Below are 13,262 nucleotides of genomic sequence, written 5' to 3'. Positions count from 1 at the left end.
CAAACAATTGTCCTGTTTCAAAAGTCAATTCACAGCGGGTGAAGGAAATGAAGGTAATGGTCCGGCAGAGAGAGAGAGAGCCAGTGTGTAAGGGATACAACGTCATAAGCACAGTCTCCTTTTGCCTTGTGTCTTGATTGAAGAACAATCCAGAAACTCTGATCAGGGGTTCCCAATTCCTTACGGATTGATATGGCTGCAGTAGATGTCTACTGCACGTCTGTGCCTGACCATCCACGGCTCTCAGTGGGATCCCAATGAGCTTGAACTGGATTCCAAATTGAGTTGGAAGCCTTTGTCAAGCATGAAAACTTGTTTTCACACAAGACCTTCTGGGAGACTTGGTGAGAAGCTTGGTGGCAGCCTTTAGGACCAAATGTATGCAGTTCAGGGATGTATTGCTAAGACAGGCTCAAAAGCCAACCACATTAGCCAGGGCAGGAGGAAATAAAGATGTGTCTACTTTTGATTGGCAGAGGGTTGGGAATGTTGCATACTGGGATAGGAAAGCAAAGAGAGGCCTACCGTGAAGGTGGTGACTGTCACCGAGAGCCTCCTCTGCTGCTCAGGAACAGAGGGCCATGCTGACTCTGGTTTCTCTTCAAAGCGCACAAGTCTTTCGCCTTTTACTAAAGACTTCCGTGGAGAGGAACATCCATGAGTTGAATATATTTTTGGCAGGCTTTGCTGTATTGCTGAGCCTTTTGAAATTGTGAAAAGTCAAAGAGCTGTCCAACTTCAGAAACCATGTGTCCACAAAGGAGAGGTTGGGCGGAGGCGATAAGCAGCAGCCATTGTTATGCGTGCGTACGTACGAGGCACCACAACACGTGAGATTTGTGCCAAGAGCTCCGCACGGACATCCACCACTTGGGGGTTATCGCTTCTCGGCCTTTTGGCTAAGATCAAGTGTAGTATCTGTTCTTATCAGTTTAATATCTGATATGTCCTCTATAAGAGGACTACATATTAAGCCGATTTGTAGCACGAGGGGCTGAAATTTGGAGCTTGCTCCTTTCACTCCACGCATCGACCTAGCATTGCAGTGCCGCTGGGAACGGTGCACTCTGTTCTTACCTTGTAGAAAACCAAGCACTCAAACAACTGTCCTGTTTCAAAAGTCAATTCACAGCGGGTGAAGGAAATGAAGGTAATGGTCCGGCAGAGAGAGAGAGCCAGTGTGTAAGGGATACAACGTCATAAGCACAGTCTCCTTTTGCCTTGAGTCTTGATTGAAGAACAATCCAGAAACTCTGATCAGGGGTTCCCAATTCCTTACGGATTGATATGGCTGCAGTAGATGTCTACTACACGTCTGTGCCTGACCATCCACGGCTCTCAGTGGGATCCCAATGAGCTTGAACTGGATTCCAAATTGAGTTGGAAGCCTTTGTCAAGCATGAAAACTTGTTTTCACACAAGACCTTCTGGGAGACTTGGTGAGAAGCTTGGTGGCAGCCTTTAGGACCAAATGTATGCAGTTCAGGGATGTATTGCTAAGACAGGCTCAAAAGCCAACCACATTAGCCAGGGCAGGAGGAAATAAAGATGTGTCTACTTTTGATTGGCAGAGGGTTGGGAATGTTGCATACTGGGATAGGAAAGCAAAGAGAGGCCTACCGTGAAGGTGGTGACTGTCACCGAGAGCCTCCTCTGCTGCTCAGGAACAGAGGGCCATGCTGACTCTGGTTTCTCTTCAAAGCGCACAAGTCTTTCGCCTTTTACTAAAGACTTCCGTGGAGAGGAACATCCATGAGTTGAATATATTTTTGGCAGGCTTTGCTGTATTGCTGAGCCTTTTGAAATTGTGAAAAGTCAAAGAGCTGTCCAACTTCAGAAACCATGTGTCCACAAAGGAGAGGTTGGGCGGAGGCGATAAGCAGCAGCCATTGTTATGCGTGCGTACGTACGAGGCACCACAACACGTGAGATTTGTGCCAAGAGCTCCGCACGGACATCCACCACTTGGGGGTTATCGCTTCTCTGCCTTTTGGCTAAGATCAAGTGTAGTATCTGTTCTTATCAGTTTAATATCTGATATGTCCTCTATAAGAGGACTACATATTAAGCCGATTTTTAGCACGAGGGGCTGAAATTTGGAGCTTGCTCCTTTCACTCCACGCATCGACCTAGCATTGCAGTGCCGCTGGGAACGGTGCACTCTGTTCTTACCTTGTAGAAAACCAAGCACTCAAACAATTGTCCTGTTTCAAAAGTCAATTCACAGCGGGTGAAGGAAATGAAGGTAATGGTCCGGCAGAGAGAGAGAGAGCCAGTGTGTAAGGGATACAACGTCATAAGCACAGTCTCCTTTTGCCTTGAGTCTTGATTGAAGAACAATCCAGAAACTCTGATCAGGGGTTCCCAATTCCTTACGGATTGATATGGCTGCAGTAGATGTCTACTACACGTCTGTGCCTGACCATCCACGGCTCTCAGTGGGATCCCAATGAGCTTGAACTGGATTCCAAATTGAGTTGGAAGCCTTTGTCAAGCATGAAAACTTGTTTTCACACAAGACCTTCTGGGAGACTTGGTGAGAAGCTTGGTGGCAGCCTTTAGGACCAAATGTATGCAGTTCAGGGATGTATTGCTAAGACAGGCTCAAAAGCCAACCACATTAGCCAGGGCAGGAGGAAATAAAGATGTGTCTACTTTTGATTGGCAGAGGGTTGGGAATGTTGCATACTGGGATAGGAAAGCAAAGAGAGGCCTACCGTGAAGGTGGTGACTGTCACCGAGAGCCTCCTCTGCTGCTCAGGAACAGAGGGCCATGCTGACTCTGGTTTCTCTTCAAAGCGCACAAGTCTTTCGCCTTTTACTAAAGACTTCCGTGGAGAGGAACATCCATGAGTTGAATATATTTTTGGCAGGCTTTGCTGTATTGCTGAGCCTTTTGAAATTGTGAAAAGTCAAAGAGCTGTCCAACTTCAGAAACCATGTGTCCACAAAGGAGAGGTTGGGCGGAGGCGATAAGCAGCAGCCATTGTTATGCGTGCGTACGTACGAGGCACCACAACACGTGAGATTTGTGCCAAGAGCTCCGCACGGACATCCACCACTTGGGGGTTATCGCTTCTCGGCCTTTTGGCTAAGATCAAGTGTAGTATCTGTTCTTATCAGTTTAATATCTGATATGTCCTCTATAAGAGGACTACATATTAAGCCGATTTTTAGCACGAGGGGCTGAAATTTGGAGCTTGCTCCTTTCACTCCACGCATCGACCTAGCATTGCAGTGCCGCTGGGAACGGTGCACTCTGTTCTTACCTTGTAGAAAACCAAGCACTCAAACAATTGTCCTGTTTCAAAAGTCAATTCACAGCGGGTGAAGGAAATGAAGGTAATGGTCCGGCAGAGAGAGAGAGAGCCAGTGTGTAAGGGATACAACGTCATAAGCACAGTCTCCTTTTGCCTTGAGTCTTGATTGAAGAACAATCCAGAAACTCTGATCAGGGGTTCCCAATTCCTTACGGATTGATATGGCTGCAGTAGATGTCTACTACACGTCTGTGCCTGACCATCCACGGCTCTCAGTGGGATCCCAATGAGCTTGAACTGGATTCCAAATTGAGTTGGAAGCCTTTGTCAAGCATGAAAACTTGTTTTCACACAAGACCCTCTGGGAGACTTGGTGAGAAGCTTGGTGGCAGCCTTTAGGACCAAATGTATGCAGTTCAGGGATGTATTGCTAAGACAGGCTCAAAAGCCAACCACATTAGCCAGGGCAGGAGGAAATAAAGATGTGTCTACTTTTGATTGGCAGAGGGTTGGGAATGTTGCATACTGGGATAGGAAAGCAAAGAGAGGCCTACCGTGAAGGTGGTGACTGTCACCGAGAGCCTCCTCTGCTGCTCAGGAACAGAGGGCCATGCTGACTCTGGTTTCTCTTCAAAGCGCACAAGTCTTTCGCCTTTTACTAAAGACTTCCGTGGAGAGGAACATCCATGAGTTGAATATATTTTTGGCAGGCTTTGCTGTATTGCTGAGCCTTTTGAAATTGTGAAAAGTCAAAGAGCTGTCCAACTTCAGAAACCATGTGTCCACAAAGGAGAGGTTGGGCGGAGGCGATAAGCAGCAGCCATTGTTATGCGTGCGTACGTACGAGGCACCACAACACGTGAGATTTGTGCCAAGAGCTCGGCACGGACATCCACCACTTGGGGGTTATCGCTTCTCGGCCTTTTGGCTAAGATCAAGTGTAGTATCTGTTCTTATCAGTTTAATATCTGATATGTCCTCTATAAGAGGACTACATATTAAGCCGATTTTTAGCACGAGGGGCTGAAATTTGGAGCTTGCTCCTTTCACTCCACGCATCGACCTAGCATTGCAGTGCCGCTGGGAACGGTGCACTCTGTTCTTACCTTGTAGAAAACCAAGCACTCAAACAATTGTCCTGTTTCAAAAGTCAATTCACAGCGGGTGAAGGAAATGAAGGTAATGGTCCGGCAGAGAGAGAGAGAGCCAGTGTGTAAGGGATACAACGTCATAAGCACAGTCTCCTTTTGCCTTGAGTCTTGATTGAAGAACAATCCAGAAACTCTGATCAGGGGTTCCCAATTCCTTACGGATTGATATGGCTGCAGTAGATGTCTACTACACGTCTGTGCCTGACCATCCACGGCTCTCAGTGGGATCCCAATGAGCTTGAACTGGATTCCAAATTGAGTTGGAAGCCTTTGTCAAGCATGAAAACTTGTTTTCACACAAGACCTTCTGGGAGACTTGGTGAGAAGCTTGGTGGCAGCCTTTAGGACCAAATGTATGCAGTTCAGGGATGTATTGCTAAGACAGGCTCAAAAGCCAACCACATTAGCCAGGGCAGGAGGAAATAAAGATGTGTCTACTTTTGATTGGCAGAGGGTTGGGAATGTTGCATACTGGGATAGGAAAGCAAAGAGAGGCCTACCGTGAAGGTGGTGACTGTCACCGAGAGCCTCCTCTGCTGCTCAGGAACAGAGGGCCATGCTGACTCTGGTTTCTCTTCAAAGCGCACAAGTCTTTCGCCTTTTACTAAAGACTTCCGTGGAGAGGAACATCCATGAGTTGAATATATTTTTGGCAGGCTTTGCTGTATTGCTGAGCCTTTTGAAATTGTGAAAAGTCAAAGAGCTGTCCAACTTCAGAAACCATGTGTCCACAAAGGAGAGGTTGGGCGGAGGCGATAAGCAGCAGCCATTGTTATGCGTGCGTACGTACGAGGCACCACAACACGTGAGATTTGTGCCAAGAGCTCCGCACGGACATCCACCACTTGGGGGTTATCGCTTCTCGGCCTTTTGGCTAAGATCAAGTGTAGTATCTGTTCTTATCAGTTTAATATCTGATATGTCCTCTATAAGAGGACTACATATTAAGCCGATTTTTAGCACGAGGGGCTGAAATTTGGAGCTTGCTCCTTTCACTCCACGCATCGACCTAGCATTGCAGTGCCGCTGGGAACGGTGCACTCTGTTCTTACCTTGTAGAAAACCAAGCACTCAAACAATTGTCCTGTTTCAAAAGTCAATTCACAGCGGGTGAAGGAAATGAAGGTAATGGTCCGGCAGAGAGAGAGAGAGCCAGTGTGTAAGGGATACAACGTCATAAGCACAGTCTCCTTTTGCCTTGAGTCTTGATTGAAGAACAATCCAGAAACTCTGATCAGGGGTTCCCAATTCCTTACGGATTGATATGGCTGCAGTAGATGTCTACTACACGTCTGTGCCTGACCATCCACGGCTCTCAGTGGGATCCCAATGAGCTTGAACTGGATTCCAAATTGAGTTGGAAGCCTTTGTCAAGCATGAAAACTTGTTTTCACACAAGACCCTCTGGGAGACTTGGTGAGAAGCTTGGTGGCAGCCTTTAGGACCAAATGTATGCAGTTCAGGGATGTATTGCTAAGACAGGCTCAAAAGCCAACCACATTAGCCAGGGCAGGAGGAAATAAAGATGTGTCTACTTTTGATTGGCAGAGGGTTGGGAATGTTGCATACTGGGATAGGAAAGCAAAGAGAGGCCTACCGTGAAGGTGGTGACTGTCACCGAGAGCCTCCTCTGCCTGCTCAGGAACAGAGGGCCATGCTGACTCTGGTTTCTCTTCAAAGCGCACAAGTCTTTCGCCTTTTACTAAAGACTTCCGTGGAGAGGAACATCCATGAGTTGAATATATTTTTGGCAGGCTTTGCTGTATTGCTCAGCCTTTTGAAATTGTGAAAAGTCAAAGAGCTGTCCAACTTCAGAAACCATGTGTCCACAAAGGAGAGGTTGGGCGGAGGCGATAAGCAGCAGCCACTGTTATGCGTGCGTACGTACGAGGCACCACAACACGTGAGATTTGTGCCAAGAGCTCCGCACGGACATCCACCACTTGGGGGTTATCGCTTCTCGGCCTTTTGGCTAAGATCAAGTGTAGTATCTGTTCTTATCAGTTTAATATCTGATATGTCCTCTATAAGAGGACTACATATTAAGCCGATTTTTAGCACGAGGGGCTGAAATTTGGAGCTTGCTCCTTTCACTCCACGCATCGACCTAGCATTGCAGTGCCGCTGGGAACGGTGCACTCTGTTCTTACCTTGTAGAAAACCAAGCACTCAAACAATTGTCCTGTTTCAAAAGTCAATTCACAGCGGGTGAAGGAAATGAAGGTAATGGTCCGGCAGAGAGAGAGAGAGCCAGTGTGTAAGGGATACAACGTCATAAGCACAGTCTCCTTTTGCCTTGAGTCTTGATTGAAGAACAATCCAGAAACTCTGATCAGGGGTTCCCAATTCCTTACGGATTGATATGGCTGCAGTAGATGTCTACTACACGTCTGTGCCTGACCATCCACGGCTCTCAGTGGGATCCCAATGAGCTTGAACTGGATTCCAAATTGAGTTGGAAGCCTTTATCAAGCATGAAAACTTGTTTTCACACAAGACCTTCTGGGAGACTTGGTGAGAAGCTTGGTGGCAGCCTTTAGGACCAAATGTATGCAGTTCAGGGATGTATTGCTAAGACAGGCTCAAAAGCCAACCACATTAGCCAGGGCAGGAGGAAATAAAGATGTGTCTACTTTTGATTGGCAGAGGGTTGGGAATGTTGCATACTGGGATAGGAAAGCAAAGAGAGGCCTACCGTGAAGGTGGTGACTGTCACCGAGAGCCTCCTCTGCTGCTCAGGAACAGAGGGCCATGCTGACTCTGGTTTCTCTTCAAAGCGCACAAGTCTTTCGCCTTTTACTAAAGACTTCCGTGGAGAGGAACATCCATGAGTTGAATATATTTTTGGCAGGCTTTGCTGTATTGCTCAGCCTTTTGAAATTGTGAAAAGTCAAAGAGCTGTCCAACTTCAGAAACCATGTGTCCACAAAGGAGAGGTTGGGCGGAGGCGATAAGCAGCAGCCATTGTTATGCGTGCGTACGTACGAGGCACCACAACACGTGAGATTTGTGCCAAGAGCTCCGCACGGACATCCACCACTTGGGGGTTATCGCTTCTCGGCCTTTTGGCTAAGATCAAGTGTAGTATCTGTTCTTATCAGTTTAATATCTGATATGTCCTCTATAAGAGGACTACATATTAAGCCGATTTTTAGCACGAGGGGCTGAAATTTGGAGCTTGCTCCTTTCACTCCACGCATCGACCTAGCATTGCAGTGCCGCTGGGAACGGTGCACTCTGTTCTTACCTTGTAGAAAACCAAGCACGCAAACAATTGTCCTGTTTCAAAAGTCAATTCACAGCGGGTGAAGGAAATGAAGGTAATGGTCCGGCAGAGAGAGAGAGCCAGTGTGTAAGGGATACAACGTCATAAGCACAGTCTCCTTTTGCCTTGAGTCTTGATTGAAGAACAATCCAGAAACTCTGATCAGGGGTTCCCAATTCCTTACGGATTGATATGGCTGCAGTAGATGTCTACTACACGTCTGTGCCTGACCATCCACTGCTCTCAGTGGGATCCCAATGAGCTTGAACTGGATTCCAAATTGAGTTGGAAGCCTTTGTCAAGCATGAAAACTTGTTTTCACACAAGACCTTCTGGGAGACTTGGTGAGAAGCTTGGTGGCAGCCTTTAGGACCAAATGTATGCAGTTCAGGGATGTATTGCTAAGACAGGCTCAAAAGCCAACCACATTAGCCAGGCCAGGAGGAAATAAAGATGTGTCTACTTTTGATTGGCAGAGGGTTGGGAATGTTGCATACTGGGATAGGAAAGCAAAGAGAGGCCTACCGTGAAGGTGGTGACTGTCACCGAGAGCCTCCTCTGCTGCTCAGGAACAGAGGGCCATGCTGACTCTGGTTTCTCTTCAAAGCGCACAAGTCTTTCGCCTTTTACTAAAGACTTCCGTGGAGAGGAACATCCATGAGTTGAATATATTTTTGGCAGGCTTTGCTGTATTGCTGAGCCTTTTGAAATTGTGAAAAGTCAAAGAGCTGTCCAACTTCAGAAACCATGTGTCCACAAAGGAGAGGTTGGGCGGAGGCGATAAGCAGCAGCCATTGTTATGCGTGCGTACGTACGAGGCACCACAACACGTGAGATTTGTGCCAAGAGCTCCGCACGGACATCCACCACTTGGGGGTTATCGCTTCTCGGCCTTTTGGCTAAGATCAAGTGTAGTATCTGTTCTTATCAGTTTAATATCTGATATGTCCTCTATAAGAGGACTACATATTAAGCCGATTTTTAGCACGAGGGGCTGAAATTTGGAGCTTGCTCCTTTCACTCCACGCATCGACCTAGCATTGCAGTGCCGCTGGGAACGGTGCACTCTGTTCTTACCTTGTAGAAAACCAAGCACTCAAACAATTGTCCTGTTTCAAAAGTCAATTCACAGCGGGTGAAGGAAATGAAGGTAATGGTCCGGCAGAGAGAGAGAGAGCCAGTGTGTAAGGGATACAACGTCATAAGCACAGTCTCCTTTTGCCTTGAGTCTTGATTGAAGAACAATCCAGAAACTCTGATCAGGGGTTCCCAATTCCTTACGGATTGATATGGCTGCAGTAGATGTCTACTACACGTCTGTGCCTGACCATCCACGGCTCTCAGTGGGATCCCAATGAGCTTGAACTGGATTCCAAATTGAGTTGGAAGCCTTTGTCAAGCATGAAAACTTGTTTTCACACAAGACCTTCTGGGAGACTTGGTGAGAAGCTTGGTGGCAGCCTTTAGGACCAAATGTATGCAGTTCAGGGATGTATTGCTAAGACAGGCTCAAAAGCCAACCACATTAGCCAGGGCAGGAGGAAATAAAGATGTGTCTACTTTTGATTGGCAGAGGGTTGGGAATGTTGCATACTGGGATAGGAAAGCAAAGAGAGGCCTACCGTGAAGGTGGTGACTGTCACCGAGAGCCTCCTCTGCTGCTCAGGAACAGAGGGCCATGCTGACTCTGGTTTCTCTTCAAAGCGCACAAGTCTTTCGCCTTTTACTAAAGACTTCCGTGGAGAGGAACATCCATGAGTTGAATATATTTTTGGCAGGCTTTGCTGTATTGCTGAGCCTTTTGAAATTGTGAAAAGTCAAAGAGCTGTCCAACTTCAGAAACCATGTGTCCACAAAGGAGAGGTTGGGCGGAGGCGATAAGCAGCAGCCATTGTTATGCGTGCGTACGTACGAGGCACCACAACACGTGAGATTTGTGCCAAGAGCTCCGCACGGACATCCACCACTTGGGGGTTATCGCTTCTCGGCCTTTTGGCTAAGATCAAGTGTAGTATCTGTTCTTATCAGTTTAATATCTGATATGTCCTCTATAAGAGGACTACATATTAAGCCGATTTTTAGCACGAGGGGCTGAAATTTGGAGCTTGCTCCTTTCACTCCACGCATCGACCTAGCATTGCAGTGCCGCTGGGAACGGTGCACTCTGTTCTTACCTTGTAGAAAACCAAGCACTCAAACAATTGTCCTGTTTCAAAAGTCAATTCACAGCGGGTGAAGGAAATGAAGGTAATGGTCCGGCAGAGAGAGAGAGAGCCAGTGTGTAAGGGATACAACGTCATAAGCACAGTCTCCTTTTGCCTTGAGTCTTGATTGAAGAACAATCCAGAAACTCTGATCAGGGGTTCCCAATTCCTTACGGATTGATATGGCTGCAGTAGATGTCTACTACACGTCTGTGCCTGACCATCCACGGCTCTCAGTGGGATCCCAATGAGCTTGAACTGGATTCCAAGTTGAGTTGGAAGCCTTTGTCAAGCATGAAAACTTGTTTTCACACAAGACCTTCTGGGAGACTTGGTGAGAAGCTTGGTGGCAGCCTTTAGGACCAAATGTATGCAGTTCAGGGATGTATTGCTAAGACAGGCTCAAAAGCCCACCACATTAGCCAGGCCAGGAGGAAATAAAGATGTGTCTACTTTTGATTGGCAGAGGGTTGGGAATGTTGCATACTGGGATAGGAAAGCAAAGAGAGGCCTACCGTGAAGGTGGTGACTGTCACCGAGAGCCTCCTCTGCTGCTCAGGAACAGAGGGCCATGCTGACTCTGGTTTCTCTTCAAAGCGCACAAGTCTTTCGCCTTTTACTAAAGACTTCCGTGGAGAGGAACATCCATGAGTTGAATATATTTTTGGCAGGCTTTGCTGTATTGCTCAGCCTTTTGAAATTGTGAAAAGTCAAAGAGCTGTCCAACTTCAGAAACCATGTGTCCACAAAGGAGAGGTTGGGCGGAGGCGATAAGCAGCAGCCATTGTTATGCGTGCGTACGTACGAGGCACCACAACACGTGAGATTTGTGCCAAGAGCTCCGCACGGACATCCACCACTTGGGGGTTATCGCTTCTCGGCCTTTTGGCTAAGATCAAGTGTAGTATCTGTTCTTATCAGTTTAATATCTGATATGTCCTCTATAAGAGGACTACATATTAAGCCGATTTTTAGCACGAGGGGCTGAAATTTGGAGCTTGCTCCTTTCACTCCACGCATCGACCTAGCATTGCAGTGCCGCTGGGAACGGTGCACTCTGTTCTTACCTTGTAGAAAACCAAGCACTCAAACAATTGTCCTGTTTCAAAAGTCAATTCACAGCGGGTGAAGGAAATGAAGGTAATGGTCCGGCAGAGAGAGAGAGAGCCAGTGTGTAAGGGATACAACGTCATAAGCACAGTCTCCTTTTGCCTTGAGTCTTGATTGAAGAACAATCCAGAAACTCTGATCAGGGGTTCCCAATTCCTTACGGATTGATATGGCTGCAGTAGATGTCTACTACACGTCTGTGCCTGACCATCCACGGCTCTCAGTGGGATCCCAATGAGCTTGAACTGGATTCCAAATTGAGTTGGAAGCCTTTGTCAAGCATGAAAACTTGTTTTCACACAAGACCTTCTGGGAGACTTGGTGAGAAGCTTGGTGGCAGCCTTTAGGACCAAATGTATGCAGTTCAGGGATGTATTGCTAAGACAGGCTCAAAAGCCAACCACATTAGCCAGGGCAGGAGGAAATAAAGATGTGTCTACTTTTGATTGGCAGAGGGTTGGGAATGTTGCATACTGGGATAGGAAAGCAAAGAGAGGCCTACCGTGAAGGTGGTGACTGTCACCGAGAGCCTCCTCTGCTGCTCAGGAACAGAGGGCCATGCTGACTCTGGTTTCTCTTCAAAGCGCACAAGTCTTTCGCCTTTTACTAAAGACTTCCGTGGAGAGGAACATCCATGAGTTGAATATATTTTTGGCAGGCTTTGCTGTATTGCTCAGCCTTTTGAAATTGTGAAAAGTCAAAGAGCTGTCCAACTTCAGAAACCATGTGTCCACAAAGGAGAGGTTGGGCGGAGGCGATAAGCAGCAGCCATTGTTATGCGTGCGTACGTACGAGGCACCACAACACGTGAGATTTGTGCCAAGAGCTCCGCACGGACATCCACCACTTGGGGGTTATCGCTTCTCGGCCTTTTGGCTAAGATCAAGTGTAGTATCTGTTCTTATCAGTTTAATATCTGATATGTCCTCTATAAGAGGACTACATATTAAGCCGATTTTTAGCACGAGGGGCTGAAATTTGGAGCTTGCTCCTTTCACTCCACGCATCGACCTAGCATTGCAGTGCCGCTGGGAACGGTGCACTCTGTTCTTACCTTGTAGAAAACCAAGCACTCAAACAATTGTCCTGTTTCAAAAGTCAATTCACAGCGGGTGAAGGAAATGAAGGTAATGGTCCGGCAGAGAGAGAGAGAGCCAGTGTGTAAGGGATACAACGTCATAAGCACAGTCTCCTTTTGCCTTGAGTCTTGATTGAAGAACAATCCAGAAACTCTGATCAGGGGTTCCCAATTCCTTACGGATTGATATGGCTGCAGTAGATGTCTACTACACGTCTGTGCCTGACCATCCACGGCTCTCAGTGGGATCCCAATGAGCTTGAACTGGATTCCAAATTGAGTTGGAAGCCTTTGTCAAGCATGAAAACTTGTTTTCACACAAGACCTTCTGGGAGACTTGGTGAGAAGCTTGGTGGCAGCCTTTAGGACCAAATGTATGCAGTTCAGGGATGTATTGCTAAGACAGGCTCAAAAGCCAACCACATTAGCCAGGGCAGGAGGAAATAAAGATGTGTCTACTTTTGATTGGCAGAGGGTTGGGAATGTTGCATACTGGGATAGGAAAGCAAAGAGAGGCCTACCGTGAAGGTGGTGACTGTCACCGAGAGCCTCCTCTGCTGCTCAGGAACAGAGGGCCATGCTGACTCTGGTTTCTCTTCAAAGCGCACAAGTCTTTCGCCTTTTACTAAAGACTTCCGTGGAGAGGAACATCCATGAGTTGAATATATTTTTGGCAGGCTTTGCTGTATTGCTCAGCCTTTTGAAATTGTGAAAAGTCAAAGAGCTGTCCAACTTCAGAAACCATGTGTCCACAAAGGAGAGGTTGGGCGGAGGCGATAAGCAGCAGCCATTGTTATGCGTGCGTACGTACGAGGCACCACAACACGTGAGATTTGTGCCAAGAGCTCCGCACGGACATCCACCACTTGGGGGTTATCGCTTCTCGGCCTTTTGGCTAAGATCAAGTGTAGTATCTGTTCTTATCAGTTTAATATCTGATATGTCCTCTATAAGAGGACTACATATTAAGCCGATTTTTAGCATGAGGGGCTGAAATTTGGAGCTTGCTCCTTTCACTCCACGCATCGACCTAGCATTGCAGTGCCGCTGGGAACGGTGCACTCTGTTCTTACCTTGTAGAAAACCAAGCACTCAAACAATTGTCCTGTTTCAAAAGTCAATTCACAGCGGGTGAAGGAAATGAAGGTAATGGTCCGGCAGAGAGAGAGAGAGCCAGTGTGTAAGGGATACAAC

At 47.2% G+C, this 13,262-nt stretch overlaps 24 non-coding genes across 24 annotated transcripts; all 24 read left to right on the top strand.

The window, feature by feature from the left end:
* Positions 1 to 585: 585 nt before the first annotated feature.
* LOC138412690 (U5 spliceosomal RNA) lies at positions 586 to 698 on the top strand. Its single transcript, XR_011245025.1, has one exon. It is a non-coding gene; the product is annotated as a U5 spliceosomal RNA (small nuclear RNA).
* A 181-nt stretch (positions 699 to 879) lies between these two features.
* LOC138412536 (U2 spliceosomal RNA) lies at positions 880 to 1,071 on the top strand. The gene has a single exon (XR_011244886.1). It is a non-coding gene; the product is annotated as a U2 spliceosomal RNA (small nuclear RNA).
* A 609-nt stretch (positions 1,072 to 1,680) lies between these two features.
* On the top strand, positions 1,681 to 1,793 carry LOC138412689 (U5 spliceosomal RNA). The gene has a single exon (XR_011245024.1). It is a non-coding gene; the product is annotated as a U5 spliceosomal RNA (small nuclear RNA).
* Positions 1,794 to 1,974: 181 nt separating this feature from the next.
* Positions 1,975 to 2,166, top strand: LOC138412517 (U2 spliceosomal RNA). Its single transcript, XR_011244867.1, has one exon. It is a non-coding gene; the product is annotated as a U2 spliceosomal RNA (small nuclear RNA).
* A 611-nt stretch (positions 2,167 to 2,777) lies between these two features.
* Positions 2,778 to 2,890, top strand: LOC138412688 (U5 spliceosomal RNA). Its single transcript, XR_011245023.1, has one exon. It is a non-coding gene; the product is annotated as a U5 spliceosomal RNA (small nuclear RNA).
* Positions 2,891 to 3,071: 181 nt separating this feature from the next.
* On the top strand, positions 3,072 to 3,263 carry LOC138413225 (U2 spliceosomal RNA). Its single transcript, XR_011245561.1, has one exon. It is a non-coding gene; the product is annotated as a U2 spliceosomal RNA (small nuclear RNA).
* A 611-nt stretch (positions 3,264 to 3,874) lies between these two features.
* Positions 3,875 to 3,987, top strand: LOC138412687 (U5 spliceosomal RNA). The gene has a single exon (XR_011245022.1). It is a non-coding gene; the product is annotated as a U5 spliceosomal RNA (small nuclear RNA).
* A 181-nt stretch (positions 3,988 to 4,168) lies between these two features.
* Positions 4,169 to 4,360, top strand: LOC138413224 (U2 spliceosomal RNA). The gene has a single exon (XR_011245560.1). It is a non-coding gene; the product is annotated as a U2 spliceosomal RNA (small nuclear RNA).
* A 611-nt stretch (positions 4,361 to 4,971) lies between these two features.
* Positions 4,972 to 5,084, top strand: LOC138412685 (U5 spliceosomal RNA). The gene has a single exon (XR_011245020.1). It is a non-coding gene; the product is annotated as a U5 spliceosomal RNA (small nuclear RNA).
* A 181-nt stretch (positions 5,085 to 5,265) lies between these two features.
* Positions 5,266 to 5,457, top strand: LOC138413223 (U2 spliceosomal RNA). Its single transcript, XR_011245559.1, has one exon. It is a non-coding gene; the product is annotated as a U2 spliceosomal RNA (small nuclear RNA).
* Positions 5,458 to 6,069: 612 nt separating this feature from the next.
* Positions 6,070 to 6,186, top strand: LOC138412954 (U5 spliceosomal RNA). Its single transcript, XR_011245289.1, has one exon. It is a non-coding gene; the product is annotated as a U5 spliceosomal RNA (small nuclear RNA).
* Positions 6,187 to 6,363: 177 nt separating this feature from the next.
* LOC138413222 (U2 spliceosomal RNA) lies at positions 6,364 to 6,555 on the top strand. The gene has a single exon (XR_011245558.1). It is a non-coding gene; the product is annotated as a U2 spliceosomal RNA (small nuclear RNA).
* A 611-nt stretch (positions 6,556 to 7,166) lies between these two features.
* LOC138412952 (U5 spliceosomal RNA) lies at positions 7,167 to 7,283 on the top strand. The gene has a single exon (XR_011245287.1). It is a non-coding gene; the product is annotated as a U5 spliceosomal RNA (small nuclear RNA).
* Positions 7,284 to 7,460: 177 nt separating this feature from the next.
* On the top strand, positions 7,461 to 7,652 carry LOC138413221 (U2 spliceosomal RNA). Its single transcript, XR_011245557.1, has one exon. It is a non-coding gene; the product is annotated as a U2 spliceosomal RNA (small nuclear RNA).
* Positions 7,653 to 8,261: 609 nt separating this feature from the next.
* On the top strand, positions 8,262 to 8,374 carry LOC138412684 (U5 spliceosomal RNA). The gene has a single exon (XR_011245019.1). It is a non-coding gene; the product is annotated as a U5 spliceosomal RNA (small nuclear RNA).
* A 181-nt stretch (positions 8,375 to 8,555) lies between these two features.
* On the top strand, positions 8,556 to 8,747 carry LOC138413220 (U2 spliceosomal RNA). Its single transcript, XR_011245556.1, has one exon. It is a non-coding gene; the product is annotated as a U2 spliceosomal RNA (small nuclear RNA).
* A 611-nt stretch (positions 8,748 to 9,358) lies between these two features.
* LOC138412683 (U5 spliceosomal RNA) lies at positions 9,359 to 9,471 on the top strand. Its single transcript, XR_011245018.1, has one exon. It is a non-coding gene; the product is annotated as a U5 spliceosomal RNA (small nuclear RNA).
* A 181-nt stretch (positions 9,472 to 9,652) lies between these two features.
* On the top strand, positions 9,653 to 9,844 carry LOC138413219 (U2 spliceosomal RNA). Its single transcript, XR_011245555.1, has one exon. It is a non-coding gene; the product is annotated as a U2 spliceosomal RNA (small nuclear RNA).
* A 611-nt stretch (positions 9,845 to 10,455) lies between these two features.
* Positions 10,456 to 10,572, top strand: LOC138412951 (U5 spliceosomal RNA). The gene has a single exon (XR_011245286.1). It is a non-coding gene; the product is annotated as a U5 spliceosomal RNA (small nuclear RNA).
* Positions 10,573 to 10,749: 177 nt separating this feature from the next.
* On the top strand, positions 10,750 to 10,941 carry LOC138413218 (U2 spliceosomal RNA). Its single transcript, XR_011245554.1, has one exon. It is a non-coding gene; the product is annotated as a U2 spliceosomal RNA (small nuclear RNA).
* Positions 10,942 to 11,552: 611 nt separating this feature from the next.
* Positions 11,553 to 11,669, top strand: LOC138412950 (U5 spliceosomal RNA). The gene has a single exon (XR_011245285.1). It is a non-coding gene; the product is annotated as a U5 spliceosomal RNA (small nuclear RNA).
* A 177-nt stretch (positions 11,670 to 11,846) lies between these two features.
* LOC138413217 (U2 spliceosomal RNA) lies at positions 11,847 to 12,038 on the top strand. The gene has a single exon (XR_011245553.1). It is a non-coding gene; the product is annotated as a U2 spliceosomal RNA (small nuclear RNA).
* Positions 12,039 to 12,649: 611 nt separating this feature from the next.
* Positions 12,650 to 12,766, top strand: LOC138412949 (U5 spliceosomal RNA). The gene has a single exon (XR_011245284.1). It is a non-coding gene; the product is annotated as a U5 spliceosomal RNA (small nuclear RNA).
* Positions 12,767 to 12,943: 177 nt separating this feature from the next.
* Positions 12,944 to 13,135, top strand: LOC138412505 (U2 spliceosomal RNA). The gene has a single exon (XR_011244855.1). It is a non-coding gene; the product is annotated as a U2 spliceosomal RNA (small nuclear RNA).
* The last annotated feature ends 127 nt before the right edge of the window (positions 13,136 to 13,262 follow it).

Source organism: Paralichthys olivaceus, chromosome 12, assembly GCF_024713975.1.
Source record: "Paralichthys olivaceus isolate ysfri-2021 chromosome 12, ASM2471397v2, whole genome shotgun sequence".
NCBI lineage: Eukaryota > Metazoa > Chordata > Actinopteri > Pleuronectiformes > Paralichthyidae > Paralichthys > Paralichthys olivaceus.
This window is presented reverse-complemented; position numbering and strand designations above follow the sequence as displayed.